Source organism: Ambystoma mexicanum, chromosome 8, assembly GCF_040938575.1.
Source record: "Ambystoma mexicanum isolate Mex_15411 chromosome 8, UKY_AmexF1_1, whole genome shotgun sequence".
In the NCBI taxonomy this organism is placed as follows: Eukaryota; Metazoa; Chordata; class Amphibia; order Caudata; family Ambystomatidae; genus Ambystoma; species Ambystoma mexicanum.
In genome coordinates, this window is record NC_090929.1 from 731,894,586 (window position 1) to 731,908,935 (window position 14,350).

The 14,350-nt window shown below is 46.7% G+C and overlaps 38 non-coding genes and 5 pseudogenes across 38 annotated transcripts; all 43 read left to right on the forward strand.

The window, feature by feature from the left end:
• Window positions 1-93: 93 nt before the first annotated feature.
• LOC138475999 (5S ribosomal RNA) lies at window positions 94-212 on the forward strand. Its single transcript, XR_011270091.1, has one exon. It is a non-coding gene; the product is annotated as a 5S ribosomal RNA (ribosomal RNA).
• Window positions 213-318: 106 nt separating this feature from the next.
• On the forward strand, window positions 319-437 carry LOC138476862 (5S ribosomal RNA). Its single transcript, XR_011270875.1, has one exon. It is a non-coding gene; the product is annotated as a 5S ribosomal RNA (ribosomal RNA).
• A 464-nt stretch (window positions 438-901) lies between these two features.
• LOC138474145 (5S ribosomal RNA) lies at window positions 902-1,017 on the forward strand (annotated as a pseudogene).
• Window positions 1,018-1,123: 106 nt separating this feature from the next.
• On the forward strand, window positions 1,124-1,242 carry LOC138476863 (5S ribosomal RNA). Its single transcript, XR_011270876.1, has one exon. It is a non-coding gene; the product is annotated as a 5S ribosomal RNA (ribosomal RNA).
• Window positions 1,243-1,348: 106 nt separating this feature from the next.
• On the forward strand, window positions 1,349-1,467 carry LOC138476865 (5S ribosomal RNA). The gene has a single exon (XR_011270877.1). It is a non-coding gene; the product is annotated as a 5S ribosomal RNA (ribosomal RNA).
• Window positions 1,468-1,573: 106 nt separating this feature from the next.
• On the forward strand, window positions 1,574-1,692 carry LOC138480417 (5S ribosomal RNA). Its single transcript, XR_011274094.1, has one exon. It is a non-coding gene; the product is annotated as a 5S ribosomal RNA (ribosomal RNA).
• Window positions 1,693-2,155: 463 nt separating this feature from the next.
• On the forward strand, window positions 2,156-2,274 carry LOC138478519 (5S ribosomal RNA). Its single transcript, XR_011272379.1, has one exon. It is a non-coding gene; the product is annotated as a 5S ribosomal RNA (ribosomal RNA).
• Window positions 2,275-2,380: 106 nt separating this feature from the next.
• Window positions 2,381-2,499, forward strand: LOC138478641 (5S ribosomal RNA). Its single transcript, XR_011272489.1, has one exon. It is a non-coding gene; the product is annotated as a 5S ribosomal RNA (ribosomal RNA).
• Window positions 2,500-2,963: 464 nt separating this feature from the next.
• Window positions 2,964-3,082, forward strand: LOC138480270 (5S ribosomal RNA). The gene has a single exon (XR_011273967.1). It is a non-coding gene; the product is annotated as a 5S ribosomal RNA (ribosomal RNA).
• A 106-nt stretch (window positions 3,083-3,188) lies between these two features.
• On the forward strand, window positions 3,189-3,307 carry LOC138476085 (5S ribosomal RNA). The gene has a single exon (XR_011270168.1). It is a non-coding gene; the product is annotated as a 5S ribosomal RNA (ribosomal RNA).
• Window positions 3,308-3,413: 106 nt separating this feature from the next.
• Window positions 3,414-3,532, forward strand: LOC138477070 (5S ribosomal RNA). The gene has a single exon (XR_011271064.1). It is a non-coding gene; the product is annotated as a 5S ribosomal RNA (ribosomal RNA).
• Window positions 3,533-3,638: 106 nt separating this feature from the next.
• On the forward strand, window positions 3,639-3,757 carry LOC138476866 (5S ribosomal RNA). The gene has a single exon (XR_011270878.1). It is a non-coding gene; the product is annotated as a 5S ribosomal RNA (ribosomal RNA).
• Window positions 3,758-4,221: 464 nt separating this feature from the next.
• LOC138474147 (5S ribosomal RNA) lies at window positions 4,222-4,337 on the forward strand (annotated as a pseudogene).
• A 106-nt stretch (window positions 4,338-4,443) lies between these two features.
• On the forward strand, window positions 4,444-4,562 carry LOC138476867 (5S ribosomal RNA). The gene has a single exon (XR_011270879.1). It is a non-coding gene; the product is annotated as a 5S ribosomal RNA (ribosomal RNA).
• A 106-nt stretch (window positions 4,563-4,668) lies between these two features.
• LOC138476868 (5S ribosomal RNA) lies at window positions 4,669-4,787 on the forward strand. Its single transcript, XR_011270880.1, has one exon. It is a non-coding gene; the product is annotated as a 5S ribosomal RNA (ribosomal RNA).
• A 464-nt stretch (window positions 4,788-5,251) lies between these two features.
• LOC138479335 (5S ribosomal RNA) lies at window positions 5,252-5,370 on the forward strand. The gene has a single exon (XR_011273119.1). It is a non-coding gene; the product is annotated as a 5S ribosomal RNA (ribosomal RNA).
• Window positions 5,371-5,476: 106 nt separating this feature from the next.
• LOC138476870 (5S ribosomal RNA) lies at window positions 5,477-5,595 on the forward strand. Its single transcript, XR_011270882.1, has one exon. It is a non-coding gene; the product is annotated as a 5S ribosomal RNA (ribosomal RNA).
• Window positions 5,596-5,701: 106 nt separating this feature from the next.
• LOC138477193 (5S ribosomal RNA) lies at window positions 5,702-5,820 on the forward strand. Its single transcript, XR_011271175.1, has one exon. It is a non-coding gene; the product is annotated as a 5S ribosomal RNA (ribosomal RNA).
• A 106-nt stretch (window positions 5,821-5,926) lies between these two features.
• On the forward strand, window positions 5,927-6,045 carry LOC138476871 (5S ribosomal RNA). Its single transcript, XR_011270883.1, has one exon. It is a non-coding gene; the product is annotated as a 5S ribosomal RNA (ribosomal RNA).
• A 464-nt stretch (window positions 6,046-6,509) lies between these two features.
• On the forward strand, window positions 6,510-6,625 carry LOC138474148 (5S ribosomal RNA; annotated as a pseudogene).
• A 106-nt stretch (window positions 6,626-6,731) lies between these two features.
• Window positions 6,732-6,850, forward strand: LOC138476872 (5S ribosomal RNA). Its single transcript, XR_011270884.1, has one exon. It is a non-coding gene; the product is annotated as a 5S ribosomal RNA (ribosomal RNA).
• Window positions 6,851-6,956: 106 nt separating this feature from the next.
• On the forward strand, window positions 6,957-7,075 carry LOC138476873 (5S ribosomal RNA). Its single transcript, XR_011270885.1, has one exon. It is a non-coding gene; the product is annotated as a 5S ribosomal RNA (ribosomal RNA).
• A 464-nt stretch (window positions 7,076-7,539) lies between these two features.
• LOC138476874 (5S ribosomal RNA) lies at window positions 7,540-7,658 on the forward strand. The gene has a single exon (XR_011270886.1). It is a non-coding gene; the product is annotated as a 5S ribosomal RNA (ribosomal RNA).
• A 106-nt stretch (window positions 7,659-7,764) lies between these two features.
• Window positions 7,765-7,883, forward strand: LOC138478937 (5S ribosomal RNA). The gene has a single exon (XR_011272757.1). It is a non-coding gene; the product is annotated as a 5S ribosomal RNA (ribosomal RNA).
• Window positions 7,884-7,989: 106 nt separating this feature from the next.
• On the forward strand, window positions 7,990-8,108 carry LOC138478768 (5S ribosomal RNA). The gene has a single exon (XR_011272605.1). It is a non-coding gene; the product is annotated as a 5S ribosomal RNA (ribosomal RNA).
• Window positions 8,109-8,214: 106 nt separating this feature from the next.
• LOC138476876 (5S ribosomal RNA) lies at window positions 8,215-8,333 on the forward strand. Its single transcript, XR_011270887.1, has one exon. It is a non-coding gene; the product is annotated as a 5S ribosomal RNA (ribosomal RNA).
• Window positions 8,334-8,796: 463 nt separating this feature from the next.
• Window positions 8,797-8,915, forward strand: LOC138479584 (5S ribosomal RNA). Its single transcript, XR_011273346.1, has one exon. It is a non-coding gene; the product is annotated as a 5S ribosomal RNA (ribosomal RNA).
• A 106-nt stretch (window positions 8,916-9,021) lies between these two features.
• Window positions 9,022-9,140, forward strand: LOC138476877 (5S ribosomal RNA). Its single transcript, XR_011270888.1, has one exon. It is a non-coding gene; the product is annotated as a 5S ribosomal RNA (ribosomal RNA).
• Window positions 9,141-9,604: 464 nt separating this feature from the next.
• On the forward strand, window positions 9,605-9,720 carry LOC138474150 (5S ribosomal RNA; annotated as a pseudogene).
• Window positions 9,721-9,826: 106 nt separating this feature from the next.
• Window positions 9,827-9,945, forward strand: LOC138476878 (5S ribosomal RNA). The gene has a single exon (XR_011270889.1). It is a non-coding gene; the product is annotated as a 5S ribosomal RNA (ribosomal RNA).
• A 106-nt stretch (window positions 9,946-10,051) lies between these two features.
• On the forward strand, window positions 10,052-10,170 carry LOC138478113 (5S ribosomal RNA). Its single transcript, XR_011272010.1, has one exon. It is a non-coding gene; the product is annotated as a 5S ribosomal RNA (ribosomal RNA).
• A 463-nt stretch (window positions 10,171-10,633) lies between these two features.
• Window positions 10,634-10,752, forward strand: LOC138479336 (5S ribosomal RNA). The gene has a single exon (XR_011273120.1). It is a non-coding gene; the product is annotated as a 5S ribosomal RNA (ribosomal RNA).
• Window positions 10,753-10,858: 106 nt separating this feature from the next.
• On the forward strand, window positions 10,859-10,977 carry LOC138476879 (5S ribosomal RNA). Its single transcript, XR_011270890.1, has one exon. It is a non-coding gene; the product is annotated as a 5S ribosomal RNA (ribosomal RNA).
• A 104-nt stretch (window positions 10,978-11,081) lies between these two features.
• LOC138479012 (5S ribosomal RNA) lies at window positions 11,082-11,200 on the forward strand. Its single transcript, XR_011272826.1, has one exon. It is a non-coding gene; the product is annotated as a 5S ribosomal RNA (ribosomal RNA).
• A 106-nt stretch (window positions 11,201-11,306) lies between these two features.
• Window positions 11,307-11,425, forward strand: LOC138479116 (5S ribosomal RNA). Its single transcript, XR_011272920.1, has one exon. It is a non-coding gene; the product is annotated as a 5S ribosomal RNA (ribosomal RNA).
• A 463-nt stretch (window positions 11,426-11,888) lies between these two features.
• On the forward strand, window positions 11,889-12,007 carry LOC138480006 (5S ribosomal RNA). Its single transcript, XR_011273728.1, has one exon. It is a non-coding gene; the product is annotated as a 5S ribosomal RNA (ribosomal RNA).
• Window positions 12,008-12,113: 106 nt separating this feature from the next.
• LOC138477794 (5S ribosomal RNA) lies at window positions 12,114-12,232 on the forward strand. Its single transcript, XR_011271720.1, has one exon. It is a non-coding gene; the product is annotated as a 5S ribosomal RNA (ribosomal RNA).
• Window positions 12,233-12,696: 464 nt separating this feature from the next.
• Window positions 12,697-12,815, forward strand: LOC138479337 (5S ribosomal RNA). Its single transcript, XR_011273121.1, has one exon. It is a non-coding gene; the product is annotated as a 5S ribosomal RNA (ribosomal RNA).
• A 106-nt stretch (window positions 12,816-12,921) lies between these two features.
• On the forward strand, window positions 12,922-13,040 carry LOC138476880 (5S ribosomal RNA). The gene has a single exon (XR_011270891.1). It is a non-coding gene; the product is annotated as a 5S ribosomal RNA (ribosomal RNA).
• Window positions 13,041-13,146: 106 nt separating this feature from the next.
• LOC138476134 (5S ribosomal RNA) lies at window positions 13,147-13,265 on the forward strand. The gene has a single exon (XR_011270213.1). It is a non-coding gene; the product is annotated as a 5S ribosomal RNA (ribosomal RNA).
• Window positions 13,266-13,371: 106 nt separating this feature from the next.
• LOC138478705 (5S ribosomal RNA) lies at window positions 13,372-13,490 on the forward strand. Its single transcript, XR_011272547.1, has one exon. It is a non-coding gene; the product is annotated as a 5S ribosomal RNA (ribosomal RNA).
• Window positions 13,491-13,954: 464 nt separating this feature from the next.
• On the forward strand, window positions 13,955-14,070 carry LOC138474151 (5S ribosomal RNA; annotated as a pseudogene).
• A 106-nt stretch (window positions 14,071-14,176) lies between these two features.
• LOC138476882 (5S ribosomal RNA) lies at window positions 14,177-14,295 on the forward strand. The gene has a single exon (XR_011270893.1). It is a non-coding gene; the product is annotated as a 5S ribosomal RNA (ribosomal RNA).
• The last annotated feature ends 55 nt before the right edge of the window (window positions 14,296-14,350 follow it).

Genomic DNA, 14,350 nt, shown 5'->3' on the forward strand with positions numbered 1-14,350 from the left:
AGTTCAGGAAGTGAGCCATTTCTCAATTGCCTTTCAAAACTGCAAGGTCTAGCCGACTAGATGCTTAAAAGTACAAAACTCACTAGGCCCAGAGCCTACGGCCACACCACACTGAATGCGCCCGATCTCGTCTGATCTCGGAAGCTAAGCAGTGTTGGGCCTAGTTAGTACCTGGATGGGAGACCGCCTGGGAATACCAGGTGCTGTAGGCTTTTTTGTGCTCCAAGTTCAGGAAGTGAGCCATTTCTCAATTGCCTTTCAAAACTGCAAGGTCTAGCCGACTAGATGCTTAAAAGTACAAAACTCACGAGGCCCTGAGCCTACGGCCACACCACACTGAATGCGCCCGATCTCGTCTGATCTCGGAAGCTAAGCAGTGTCGGGCCTAGTTAGTACCTGGATGGGAGACCGCCTGGGAATACCAGGTGCTGTAGGCTATTTTGTGCTCCATGATTAGTAATTGCACAACTTCTCAATTACTTTTCAAATTTGGTATGTTTCCAAAATAATTTTATCCCGTTTTATAGCGGAAATGTTGGACAACATTATGAGGGCTGGAGCTACCTATTTACATATAATTAGCATACAGGTAGTGTGTTCATGGGTAATAAATCGACTTTCACATGTAATGCAGTACAGAGAATATTGAGTCCTTCAAGAGGCATGAAAGAAAGCCGTTATTGTGTTGATTGTTCTCTCCACCTCCCTGCAACAGAAACAGGATGGATGGATTAAAGTTATCCTACCAGACATAGGAGTCCTGAATGGGCCCACCAGTCTTATATATCTCGCCTGATCGAGCGCTGATCGAGCGATGAGCGTGGTATCATGTTGCAAGTGGCTGCATGGCTTAGCTTACTAAATGCAAATGCATAAGAGTAATATTCTTAGCATTACTAGAGCCTACGGCCACACCAGACTGAATGCGCCCGATCTCGTCTGATCTCGGAAGCTCAGTGTCGGGCCTAGTTAGTACCTGGATGGGAGACCGCCTGGGAATACCAGGTGCTGTAGGCTTTTTTGTGCTCCAAGTTCAGGAAGTGAGCCATTTCTCAATTGCCTTTCAAAACTGCAAGGTCTAGCCGACTAGATGCTTAAAAGTACAAAACTCACTAGGCCCAGAGCCTACGGCCACACCACACTGAATGCGCCCGATCTCGTCTGATCTCGGAAGCTAAGCAGTGTCGGGCCTAGTTAGTACCTGGATGGGAGACCGCCTGGGAATACCAGGTGCTGTAGGCTTTTTTGTGCTCCAAGTTCAGGAAGTGAGCCATTTCTCAATTGCCTTTCAAAACTGCAAGGTCTAGCCGACTAGATGCTTAAAAGTACAAAACTCACTAGGCCCAGAGCCTACGGCCACACCACACTGAATGCGCCCGATCTCGTCTGATCTCGGAAGCTAAGCAGTGTCGGGCCTAGTTAGTACCTGGATGGGAGACCGCCTGGGAATACCAGGTGCTGTAGGCTTTTTTGTGCTCCAAGTTCAGGAAGTGAGCCATTTCTCAATTGCCTTTCAAAACTGCAAGGTCTAGCCGACTAGATGCTTAAAAGTACAAAACTCACTAGGCCCAGAGCCTACGACCACACCACACTGAATGCGCCCGATCTCGTCTGATCTCGTAAGCTAAGCAGTGTCGGGCCTAGTTAGTACATGGATGGGAGACCGCCTGGGAATACCAGGTGCTGTAGGCTATTTTGTGCTCCATGATTAGTAATTGCACAACTTCTCAATTACTTTTCAAATTTGGTATGTTTCCAAAATAATTTTATCCCGTTTTATAGCGGAAATGTTGGACAACATTATGAGGGCTGGAGCTACCTATTTACATATAATTAGCATACAGGTAGTGTGTTCATGGGTAATAAATCGACTTTCACATGTAATGCAGTACAGAGAATATTGAGTCCTTCAAGAGGCATGAAAGAAAGCCGTTATTGTGTTGATTGTTCTCTCCACCTCCCTGCAACAGAAACAGGATGGATGGATTAAAGTTATCCTACCAGACATAGGAGTCCTGAATGGGCCCACCAGTCTTATATATCTCGCCTGATCGAGCCTGATCGAGCGATGAGCGTGGTATCATGTTGCAAGTGGCTGCATGGCTTAGCTTACTAAATGCAAATGCATAAGAGTAATATTCTTAGCATTTCTAGAGCCTACGGCCACACCACACTGAATGCGCCCGATCTCGTCTGATCTCGGAAGCTAAGCAGTGTCGGGCCTAGTTAGTACCTGGATGGGAGACTGCCTGGGAATACCAGGTGCTGTAGGCTTTTTTGTGCTCCAAGTTCAGGAAGTGAGCCATTTCTCAATTGCCTTTCAAAACTGCAAGGTCTAGCCGACTAGATGCTTAAAAGTACAAAACTCACTAGGCCCAGAGCCTACGGCCCCACCACACTGAATGCGCCCGATCTCGTCTGATCTCGGAAGCTAAGCAGTGTCGGGCCTAGTTAGTACCTGGATGGGAGACCGCCTGGGAATACCAGGTGCTGTAGGCTATTTTGTGCTCCATGATTAGTAATTGCGCAACTTCTCAATTACTTTTCAAATTTGGTATGTTTCCAAAATAATTTTATCCCGTTTTATAGCGGAAATGTTGGACAACATTATGAGGGCTGGAGCTACCTATTTACATATAATTAGCATACAGGTAGTGTGTTCATGGGTAATAAATCGACTTTCACATGTAATGCAGTACAGAGAATATTGAGTCCTTCAAGAGGCATGAAAGAAAGCCGTTATTGTGTTGATTGTTCTCTCCACCTCCCTGCAACAGAAACAGGATGGATGGATTAAAGTTATCCTACCAGACATAGGAGTCCTGAATGGGCCCACCAGTCTTATATATCTCGCCTGATCAAGCGCTGATCGAGCGATGAGCGTGGTATCATGTTGCAAGTGGCTGCATGGCTTAGCTTACTAAATGCAAATGCATAAGAGTAATATTCTTAGCATTACTCGAGCCTACAGCCACACCACACTGAATGCGCCCAATCTCGCCTGATCTCGGAAGCTAAGCAGTGTCGGGCCTAGTTAGTACCTGGATGGGAGACCGCCTGGGAATACCAGGTGCTGTAGGCTTTTTTGTGCTCCAAGTTCAGGAAGTGAGCCATTTCTCAATTGCCTTTCAAAACTGCAAGGTCTAGCCGACTAGATGCTTAAAAGTACAAAACTCACTAGGCCCAGAGCCTACGGCCACACCACACTGAATGCGCCCGATCTCGTCTGATCTCGGAAGTTAAGCAGTGTCGGGCCTAGTTAGTACCTGGATGGGAGACCGCCTGGGAATACCAGGTGCTGTAGGCTTTTTTGTGCTCCAAGTTCAGGAAGTGAGCCATTTCTCAATTGCCTTTCAAAACTGCAAGGTCTAGCCGACTAGATGCTTAAAAGTACAAAACTCACTAGGACCAGAGCCTACGGCCACACCACACTGAATGCGCCCGATCTCGTCTGATCTCGGAAGCTAAGCAGTGTCGGGCCTGGTTAGTACCTGGATGGGAGACCGCCTGGGAATACCAGGTGCTGTAGGCTTTTTTGTGCTCCAAGTTCAGGAAGTGAGCCATTTCTCAATTGCCTTTCAAAACTGCAAGGTCTAGCCGACTAGATGCTTAAAAGTACAAAACTCACTAGGCCCTGAGCCTACGGCCACACCACACTGAATGCGCCCGATCTCGTCTGATCTCGGAAGCTAAGCAGTGTCGGGCCTAGTTAGTACCTGGATGGGAGACCGCCTGGGAATACCAGGTGCTGTAGGCTATTTTGTGCTCCATGATTAGTAATTGCACAACTTCTCAATTACTTTTCAAATTTGGTATGTTTCCAAAATAATTTTATCCCGTTTTATAGCGGAAATGTTGGACAACATTATGAGGGCTGGAGCTACCTATTTACATATAATTAGCATACAGGTAGTGTGTTCATGGGTAATAAATCGACTTTCACATGTAATGCAGTACAGAGAATATTGAGTCCTTCAAGAGGCATGAAAGAAAGCCGTTATTGTGTTGATTGTTCTCTCCACCTCCCTGCAACAGAAACAGGATGGATGGATTAAAGTTATCCTACCAGACATAGGAGTCCTGAATGGGCCCACCAGTCTTATATATCTCGCCTGATCGAGCGCTGATCGAGCGATGAGCGTGGTATCATGTTGCAAGTGGCTGCATGGCTTAGCTTACTAAATGCAAATGCATAAGAGTAATATTCTTAGCATTACTAGAGCCTACGGCCACACCAGACTGAATGCGCCCGATCTCGTCTGATCTCGGAAGCTCAGTGTCGGGCCTAGTTAGTACCTGGATGGGAGACCGCCTGGGAATACCAGGTGCTGTAGGCTTTTTTGTGCTCCAAGTTCAGGAAGTGAGCCATTTCTCAATTGCCTTTCAAAACTGCAAGGTCTAGCCGACTAGATGCTTAAAAGTACAAAACTCACTAGGCCCAGAGCCTACGGCCACACCACACTGAATGCGCCCGATCTCGTCTGATCTCGGAAGCTAAGCAGTGTCGGGCCTAGTTAGTACCTGGATGGGAGACCGCCTGGGAATACCAGGTGCTGTAGGCTTTTTTGTGCTCCAAGTTCAGGAAGTGAGCCATTTCTCAATTGCCTTTCAAAACTGCAAGGTCTAGCCGACTAGATGCTTAAAAGTACAAAACTCACTAGGACCAGAGCCTACGGCCACACCACACTGAATGCGCCCGATCTCGTCTGATCTCGGAAGCTAAGCAGTGTCGGGCCTAGTTAGTACCTGGATGGGAGACCGCCTGGGAATACCAGGTGCTGTAGGCTATTTTGTGCTCCATGATTAGTAATTGCACAACTTCTCAATTACTTTTCAAATTTGGTATGTTTCCAAAATAATTTTATCCCGTTTTATAGCGGAAATGTTGGACAACATTATGAGGGCTGGAGCTACCTATTTACATATAATTAGCATACAGGTAGTGTGTTCATGGGTAATAAATCGACTTTCACATGTAATGCAGTACAGAGAATATTGAGTCCTTCAAGAGGCATGAAAGAAAGCCGTTATTGTGTTGATTGTTCTCTCCACCTCCCTGCAACAGAAACAGGATGGATGGATTAAAGTTATCCTACCAGACATAGGAGTCCTGAATGGGCCCACCAGTCTTATATATCTCGCCTGATCAAGCGCTGATCGAGCGATGAGCGTGGTATCATGTTGCAAGTGGCTGCATGGCTTAGCTTACTAAATGCAAATGCATAAGAGTAATATTCTTAGCATTACTCGAGCCTACGGCCACACCACACTGAATGCGCCCAATCTCGTCTGATCTCGGAAGCTAAGCAGTGTCGGGCCTAGTTAGTACCTGGATGGGAGACCGCCTGGGAATACCAGGTGCTGTAGGCTTTTTTGTGCTCCAAGTTCAGGAAGTGAGCCATTTCTCAATTGCCTTTCAAAACTGCAAGGTCTAGCCGACTAGATGCTTAAAAGTACAAAACTCACTAGGCCCAGAGCCTACGGCCACACCACACTGAATGCGCCCGATCTCGTCTGATCTCGGAAGCTAAGCAGTGTCGGGCCTAGTTAGTACCTGGATGGGAGACCGCCTGGGAATACCAGGTGCTGTAGGCTTTTTTGTGCTCCAAGTTCAGGAAGTGAGCCATTTCTCAATTGCCTTTCAAAACTGCAAGGTCTAGCCGACTAGATGCTTAAAAGTACAAAACTCACTAGGACCAGAGCCTACGGCCACACCACACTGAATGCGCCCGATCTCGTCTGATCTCGGAAGCTAAGCAGTGTCGGGCCTGGTTAGTACCTGGATGGGAGACCGCCTGGGAATACCAGGTGCTGTAGGCTTTTTTGTGCTCCAAGTTCAGGAAGTGAGCCATTTCTCAATTGCCTTTCAAAACTGCAAGGTCTAGCCGACTAGATGCTTAAAAGTACAAAACTCACTAGGCCCTGAGCCTACGGCCACACCACACTGAATGCGCCCGATCTCGTCTGATCTCGGAAGCTAAGCAGTGTCGGGCCTAGTTAGTACCTGGATGGGAGACCGCCTGGGAATACCAGGTGCTGTAGGCTATTTTGTGCTCCATGATTAGTAATTGCACAACTTCTCAATTACTTTTCAAATTTGGTATGTTTCCAAAATAATTTTATCCCGTTTTATAGCGGAAATGTTGGACAACATTATGAGGGCTGGAGCTACCTATTTACATATAATTAGCATACAGGTAGTGTGTTCATGGGTAATAAATCGACTTTCACATGTAATGCAGTACAGAGAATATTGAGTCCTTCAAGAGGCATGAAAGAAAGCCGTTATTGTGTTGATTGTTCTCTCCACCTCCCTGCAACAGAAACAGGATGGATGGATTAAAGTTATCCTACCAGACATAGGAGTCCTGAATGGGCCCACCAGTCTTATATATCTCGCCTGATCGAGCGCTGATCGAGCGATGAGCGTGGTATCATGTTGCAAGTGGCTGCATGGCTTAGCTTACTAAATGCAAATGCATAAGAGTAATATTCTTAGGATTACTAGAGCCTACGGCCACACCAGACTGAATGCGCCCGATCTCGTCTGATCTCGGAAGCTCAGTGTCGGGCCTAGTTAGTACCTGGATGGGAGACCGCCTGGGAATACCAGGTGCTGTAGGCTTTTTTGTGCTCCAAGTTCAGGAAGTGAGCCATTTCTCAATTGCCTTTCAAAACTGCAAGGTCTAGCCGACTAGATGCTTAAAAGTACAAAACTCACTAGGCCCAGAGCCTACGGCCACACCACACTGAATGCGCCCGATCTCGTCTGATCTCGGAAGCTAAGCAGTGTCGGGCCTAGTTAGTACCTGGATGGGAGACCGCCTGGGAATACCAGGTGCTGTAGGCTTTTTTGTGCTCCAAGTTCAGGAAGTGAGCCATTTCTCAATTGCCTTTCAAAACTGCAAGGTCTAGCCGACTAGATGCTTAAAAGTACAAAACTCACTAGGACCAGAGCCTACGGCCACACCACACTGAATGCGCCCGATCTCGTCTGATCTCGGAAGCTAAGCAGTGTCGGGCCTAGTTAGTACCTGGATGGGAGACCGCCTGGGAATACCAGGTGCTGTAGGCTATTTTGTGCTCCATGATTAGTAATTGCACAACTTCTCAATTACTTTTCAAATTTGGTATGTTTCCAAAATAATTTTATCCCGTTTTATAGCGGAAATGTTGGACAACATTATGAGGGCTGGAGCTACCTATTTACATATAATTAGCATACAGGTAGTGTGTTCATGGGTAATAAATCGACTTTCACATGTAATGCAGTACAGAGAATATTGAGTCCTTCAAGAGGCATGAAAGAAAGCCGTTATTGTGTTGATTGTTCTCTCCACCTCCCTGCAACAGAAACAGGATGGATGGATTAAAGTTATCCTACCAGACATAGGAGTCCTGAATGGGCCCACCAGTCTTATATATCTCGCCTGATCAAGCGCTGATCGAGCGATGAGCGTGGTATCATGTTGCAAGTGGCTGCATGGCTTAGCTTACTAAATGCAAATGCATAAGAGTAATATTCTTAGCATTACTCGAGCCTACGGCCACACCACACTGAATGCGCCCGATCTCGTCTGATCTCGGAAGCTAAGCAGTGTCGGGCCTAGTTAGTACCTGGATGGGAGACCGCCTGGGAATACCAGGTGCTGTAGGCTTTTTTGTGCTCCAAGTTCAGGAAGTGAGCCATTTCTCAATTGCCTTTCAAAACTGCAAGGTCTAGCCGACTAGATGCTTAAAAGTACAAAACTCACTAGGCCCAGAGCCTACGGCCACACCACACTGAATGCGCCCGATCTCGTCTGATCTCGGAAGCTAAGCAGTGTCAGGCCTAGTTAGTACCTGGATGGGAGACCGCCTGGGAATACCAGGTGCTGTAGGCTTTTTTGTGCTCCAAGTTCAGGAAGTGAGCCATTTCTCAATTGCCTTTCAAAACTGCAAGGTCTAGCCGACTAGATGCTTAAAAGTACAAAACTCACTGGGACCAGAGCCTACAGCCACACCACACTGAATGCGCCCGATCTCGTCTGATCTTGGAAGCTAAGCAGTGTCGGGCCTAGTTAGTACCTGGATGGGAGACCGCCTGGGAATACCAGGTGCTGTAGGCTTTTTTGTGCTCCAAGTTCAGGAAGTGAGCCATTTCTCAATTGCCTTTCAAAACTGCAAGGTCTAGCCGACTAGATGCTTAAAAGTACAAAACTCACTAGGCCCTGAGCCTACGGCCACACCACACTGAATGCGCCCGATCTCGTCTGATCTCGGAAGCTAAGCAGTGTCGGGCCTAGTTAGTACCTGGATGGGAGACCGCCTGGGAATACCAGGTGCTGTAGGCTATTTTGTGCTCCATGATTAGTAATTGCACAACTTCTCAATTACTTTTCAAATTTGGTATGTTTCCAAAATAATTTTATCCCGTTTTATAGCGGAAATGTTGGACAACATTATGAGGGCTGGAGCTACCTATTTACATATAATTAGCATACAGGTAGTGTGTTCATGGGTAATAAATCGACTTTCACATGTAATGCAGTACAGAGAATATTGAGTCCTTCAAGAGGCATGAAAGAAAGCCGTTATTGTGTTGATTGTTCTCTCCACCTCCCTGCAACAGAAACAGGATGGATGGATTAAAGTTATCCTACCAGACATAGGAGTCCTGAATGGGCCCACCAGTCTTATATATCTCGCCTGATCGAGCCTGATCGAGCGATGAGCGTGGTATCATGTTGCAAGTGGCTGCATGGCTTAGCTTACTAAATGCAAATGCATAAGAGTAATATTCTTAGCATTTCTAGAGCCTACGGCCACACCACACTGAATGCGCCTGATCTCGTCTGATCTCGGAAGCTAAGCAGTGTCGGGCCTAGTTAGTACCTGGATGGGAGACTGCCTGGGAATACCAGGTGCTGTAGGCTTTTTTGTGCTCCAAGTTCAGGAAGTGAGCCATTTCTCAATTGCCTTTCAAAACTGCAAGGTCTAGCCGACTAGATGCTTAAAAGTACAAAACTCACTAGGCCCAGAGCCTACGGCCACACCACACTGAATGCGCCCGATCTCGTCTGATCTCGGAAGCTAAGCAGTGTCGGGCCTAGTTAGTACCTGGATGGGAGACCGCCTGGGAATACCAGGTGCTGTAGGCTATTTTGTGCTCGATGATTAGTAATTGCGCAACTTCTCAATTACTTTTCAAATTTGGTATGTTTCCAAAATAATTTTATCCCGTTTTATAGCGGAAATGTTGGACAACATTATGAGGGCTGGAGCTACCTATTTACATATAATTAGCATACAGGTAGTGTGTTCATGGGTAATAAATCGACTTTCACATGTAATGCAGTACAGAGAATATTGAGTCCTTCAAGAGGCATGAAAGAAAGCCGTTATTGTGTTGATTGTTCTCTCCACCTCCCTGCAACAGAAACAGGATGGATGGATTAAAGTTATCCTACCAGACATAGGAGTCCTGAATGGGCCCACCAGTCTTATATATCTCGCCTGATCGAGCGCTGATCGAGCGATGAGCGTGGTATCATGTTGCAAGTGGCTGCATGGCTTAGCTTACTAAATGCAAATGCATAAGAGTAATATTCTTAGCATTACTAGAGCCTACGGCCACACCAGACTGAATGCGCCCGATCTCGTCTGATCTCGGAAGCTCAGTGTCGGGCCTAGTTAGTACCTGGATGGGAGACCGCCTGGGAATACCAGGTGCTGTAGGCTTTTTTGTGCTCCAAGTTCAGGAAGTGAGCCATTTCTCAATTGCCTTTCAAAACTGCAAGGTCTAGCCGACTAGATGCTTAAAAGTACAAAACTCACTAGGCCCAGAGCCTACGGCCACACCACACTGAATGCGCCCGATCTCGTCTGATCTCGGAAGCTAAGCAGTGTCGGGCCTAGTTAGTACCTGGATGGGAGACCGCCTGGGAATACCAGGTGCTGTAGGCTTTTTTGTGCTCCAAGTTCAGGAAGTGAGCCATTTCTCAATTGCCTTTCAAAACTGCAAGGTCTAGCCGACTAGATGCTTAAAAGTACAAAACTCACTAGGCCCAGAGCCTACGGCCACACCACACTGAATGCGCCTGATCTCGTCTGATCTCGGAAGCTAAGCAGTGTCGGGCCTAGTTAGTACCTGGATGGGAGACCGCCTGGGAATACCAGGTGCTGTAGGCTATTTTGTGCTCCATGATTAGTAATTGCACAACTTCTCAATTACTTTTCAAATTTGGTATGTTTCCAAAATAATTTTATCCCGTTTTATAGCGGAAATGTTGGACAACATTATGAGGGCTGGAGCTACCTATTTACATATAATTAGCATACAGGTAGTGTGTTCATGGGTAATAAATCGACTTTCACATGTAATGCAGTACAGAGAATATTGAGTCCTTCAAGAGGCATGAAAGAAAGCCGTTATTGTGTTGATTGTTCTCTCCACCTCCCTGCAACAGAAACAGGATGGATGGATTAAAGTTATCCTACCAGACATAGGAGTCCTGAATGGGCCCACCAGTCTTATATATCTCGCCTGATCGAGCCTGATCGAGCGATGAGCGTGGTATCATGTTGCAAGTGGCTGCATGGCTTAGCTTACTAAATGCAAATGCATAAGAGTAATATTCTTAGCATTTCTAGAGCCTACGGCCACACCACACTGAATGCGCCCAATCTCGTCTGATCTCGGAAGCTAAGCAGTGTCGGGCCTAGTTAGTACCTGGATGGGAGACCGCCTGGGAATACCAGGTGCTGTAGGCTTTTTTGTGCTCCAAGTTCAGGAAGTGAGCCATTTCTCAATTGCCTTTCAAAACTGCAAGGTCTAGCCGACTAGATGCTTAAAAGTACAAAACTCACTAGGCCCAGAGCCTACGGCCACACCACACTGAATGCGCCCGATCTCGTCTGATCTCGGAAGCTAAGCAGTGTCGGGCCTAGTTAGTACCTGGATGGGAGACCGCCTGGGAATACCAGGTGCTGTAGGCTTTTTTGTGCTCCAAGTTCAGGAAGTGAGCCTTCTCAATTGCCTTTCAAAACTTCAAGGTCTAGCCGACTAGATGCTTAAAAGTACAAAACTCACTAGGACCAGAGCCTACGGCCACACCACACTGAATGCGCCCGATCTCGTCTGATCTCAGAAGCTAAGCAGTGTCGGGCCTAGTTAGTACCTGGATGGGAGACCGCCTGGGAATACCAGGTGCTGTAGGCTTTTTTGTGCTCCAAGTTCAGGAAGTGAGCCATTTCTCAATTGCCTTTCAAAACTGCAAGGTCTAGCCGACTAGATGCTTAAAAGTACAAAACTCACTAGGCCCAGAGCCTACGGCCACACCACACTGAATGCGCCCGATCTCGTCTGATCTCGTAAGCTAAGCAGTGTCGGGCCTAGTTAGTACCTGGATGGGAGACCGCCTGGGAATACCAGGTGCTGTAGGCTATTTTGTGCTCCATGATTAGTAATTGCACAACTTCTCAATTACTTTTCAAATTTGGTATGTTTCCAAAATAATTTTATCCCGTTTTATAGCGGAAATGTTGGACAACATTATGAGGGCTGGAGCTACCTATTTACATATAATTAGCATACAGGTAGTGTGTTCATGGGTAATAAATCGACTTTCACATGTAATGCAGTACAGAGAATATTGAGTCCTTCAAGAGGCATGAAAGAAAGCCGTTATTGTGTTGATTGTTCTCTCCACCTCCCTGCAACAGAAACAGGATGGATGGATTAAAGTTATCCTACCAGACATAGGAGTCCTGAATGGGCCCACCAGTCTTATATATCTCGCCTGATCGAGCCTGATCGAGCGATGAGCGTGGTATCATGTTGCAAGTGGCTGCATGGCTTAGCTTACTAAATGCAAATGCATAAGAGTAATATTCTTAGCATTTCTAGAGCCTACGGCCACACCACACTGAATGCGCCCGATCTCGTCTGATCTCGGAAGCTAAGCAGTGTCAGGCCTAGTTAGTACCTGGATGGGAGACTGCCTGGGAATACCAGGTGCTGTAGGCTTTTTTGTGCTCCAATTTCAGGAAGTGAGCCATTTCTCAATTGCCTTTCAAAACTGCAAGGTCTAGCCGACTAGATGCTTAAAAGTACAAAACTCACTAGGCCCAGAGCCTACGGCCACACCACACTGAATGCGCCCGATCTCGTCTGATCTCGGAAGCTAAGCAGTGTCGGGCCTAGTTAGTACCTCGATGGGAGACCGCCTGGGAATACCAGGTGCTGTAGGCTATTTTGTGCTCCATGATTAGTAATTGCGCAACTTCTCAATTACTTTTCAAATTTGGTATGTTTCCAAAATAATTTTATCCCGTTTTATAGCGGAAATGTTGGACAACATTATGAGGGCTGGAGCTACCTATTTACATATAATTAGCATACAGGTAGTGTGTTCATGGGTAATAAATCGACTTTCACATGTAATGCAGTACAGAGAATATTGAGTCCTTCAAGAGGCATGAAAGAAAGCCGTTATTGTGTTGATTGTTCTCTCCACCTCCCTGCAACAGAAACAGGATGGATGGATTAAAGTTATCCTACCAGACATAGGAGTCCTGAATGGGCCCACCAGTCTTATATATCTCGCCTGATCAAGCGCTGATCGAGCGATGAGCGTGGTATCATGTTGCAAGTGGCTGCATGGCTTAGCTTACTAAATGCAAATGCATAAGAGTAATATTCTTAGCATTACTCGAGCCTACGGCCACACCACACTGAATGCGCCCAATCTCGTCTGATCTCGGAAGCTAAGCAGTGTCGGGCCTAGTTAGTACCTGGATGGGAGACCGCCTGGGAATACCAGGTGCTGTAGGCTTTTTTGTGCTCCAAGTTCAGGAAGTGAGCCATTTCTCAATTGCCTTTCAAAACTGCAAGGTCTAGCCGACTAGATGCTTAAAAGTACAAAACTCACTAGGCCCAGAGCCTACGGCCACACCACACTGAATGCGCCCGATCTCGTCTGATCTCGGAAGCTAAGCAGTGTCGGGCCTAGTTAGTACCTGGATGGGAGACCGCCTGGGAATACCAGGTGCTGTAGGCTTTTTTGTGCTCCAAGTTCAGGAAGTGAGCCATTTCTCAATTGCCTTTCAAAACTGCAAGGTCTAGCCGACTAGATGCTTAAAAGTACAAAACTCACTAGGACCAGAGCCTACGGCCACACCACACTGAATGCGCCCGATCTCGTCTGATCTCGAAAGCTAAGCAGTGTCGGGCCTGGTTAGTACCTGGATGGGAGACCGCCTGGGAATACCAGGTGCTGTAGGCTTTTTTGTGCTCCAAGTTCAGGAAGTGAGCCATTTCTCAATTGCCTTTCAAAACTGCAAGGTCTAGCCGACTAGATGCTTAAAAGTACAAAACTCACTAGGCCCTGAGCCTAGGGCCACACCACACTGAATGCGCCCGATCTCGTCTGATCTCGGAAGCTAAGCAGTGTCGGGCCTAGTTAGTACCTGGATGGGAGACCGCCTGGGAATACCAGGTGCTGTAGGCTATTTTGTGCTCCATGATTAGTAATTGCACAACTTCTCAATTACTTTTCAAATTTGGTATGTTTCCAAAATAATTTTATCCCGTTTTATAGCGGAAATGTTGGACAACATTATGAGGGCTGGAGCTACCTATTTACATATAATTAGCATACAGGTAGTGTGTTCATGGGTAATAAATCGACTTTCACATGTAATGCAGTACAGAGAATATTGAGTCCTTCAAGAGGCATGAAAGAAAGCCGTTATTGTGTTGATTGTTCTCTCCACCTCCCTGCAACAGAAACAGGATGGATGGATTAAAGTTATCCTACCAGACATAGGAGTCCTGAATGGGCCCACCAGTCTTATATATCTCGCCTGATCGAGCGCTGATCGAGCGATGAGCGTGGTATCATGTTGCAAGTGGCTGCATGGCTTAGCTTACTAAATGCAAATGCATAAGAGTAATATTCTTAGCATTACTAGAGCCTACGGCCACACCAGACTGAATGCGCCCGATCTCGTCTGATCTCGGAAGCTCAGTGTCGGGCCTAGTTAGTACCTGGATGGGAGACCGCCTGGGAATACCAGGTGCTGTAGGCTTTTTTGTGCTCCAAGTTCAGGAAGTGAGCCATTTCTCAATTGCCTTTCAAAACTGCAAGGTCTAGCCGACTAGATGCTTAAAAGTACAAAACTCACTAGGCCCAGAGCCTACGGCCACACCACACTGAATGCGCCCGATCTCGTCTGATCTCGGAAGCTAAGCAGTGTCGGGCCTAGTTAGTACCTGGATGGGAGACCGCCTGGGAATACCAGGTGCTGTAGGCTATTTTGTGCTCCATGATTAGTAATTGCGCAACTTCTCAATTACTTTTCAAATTTG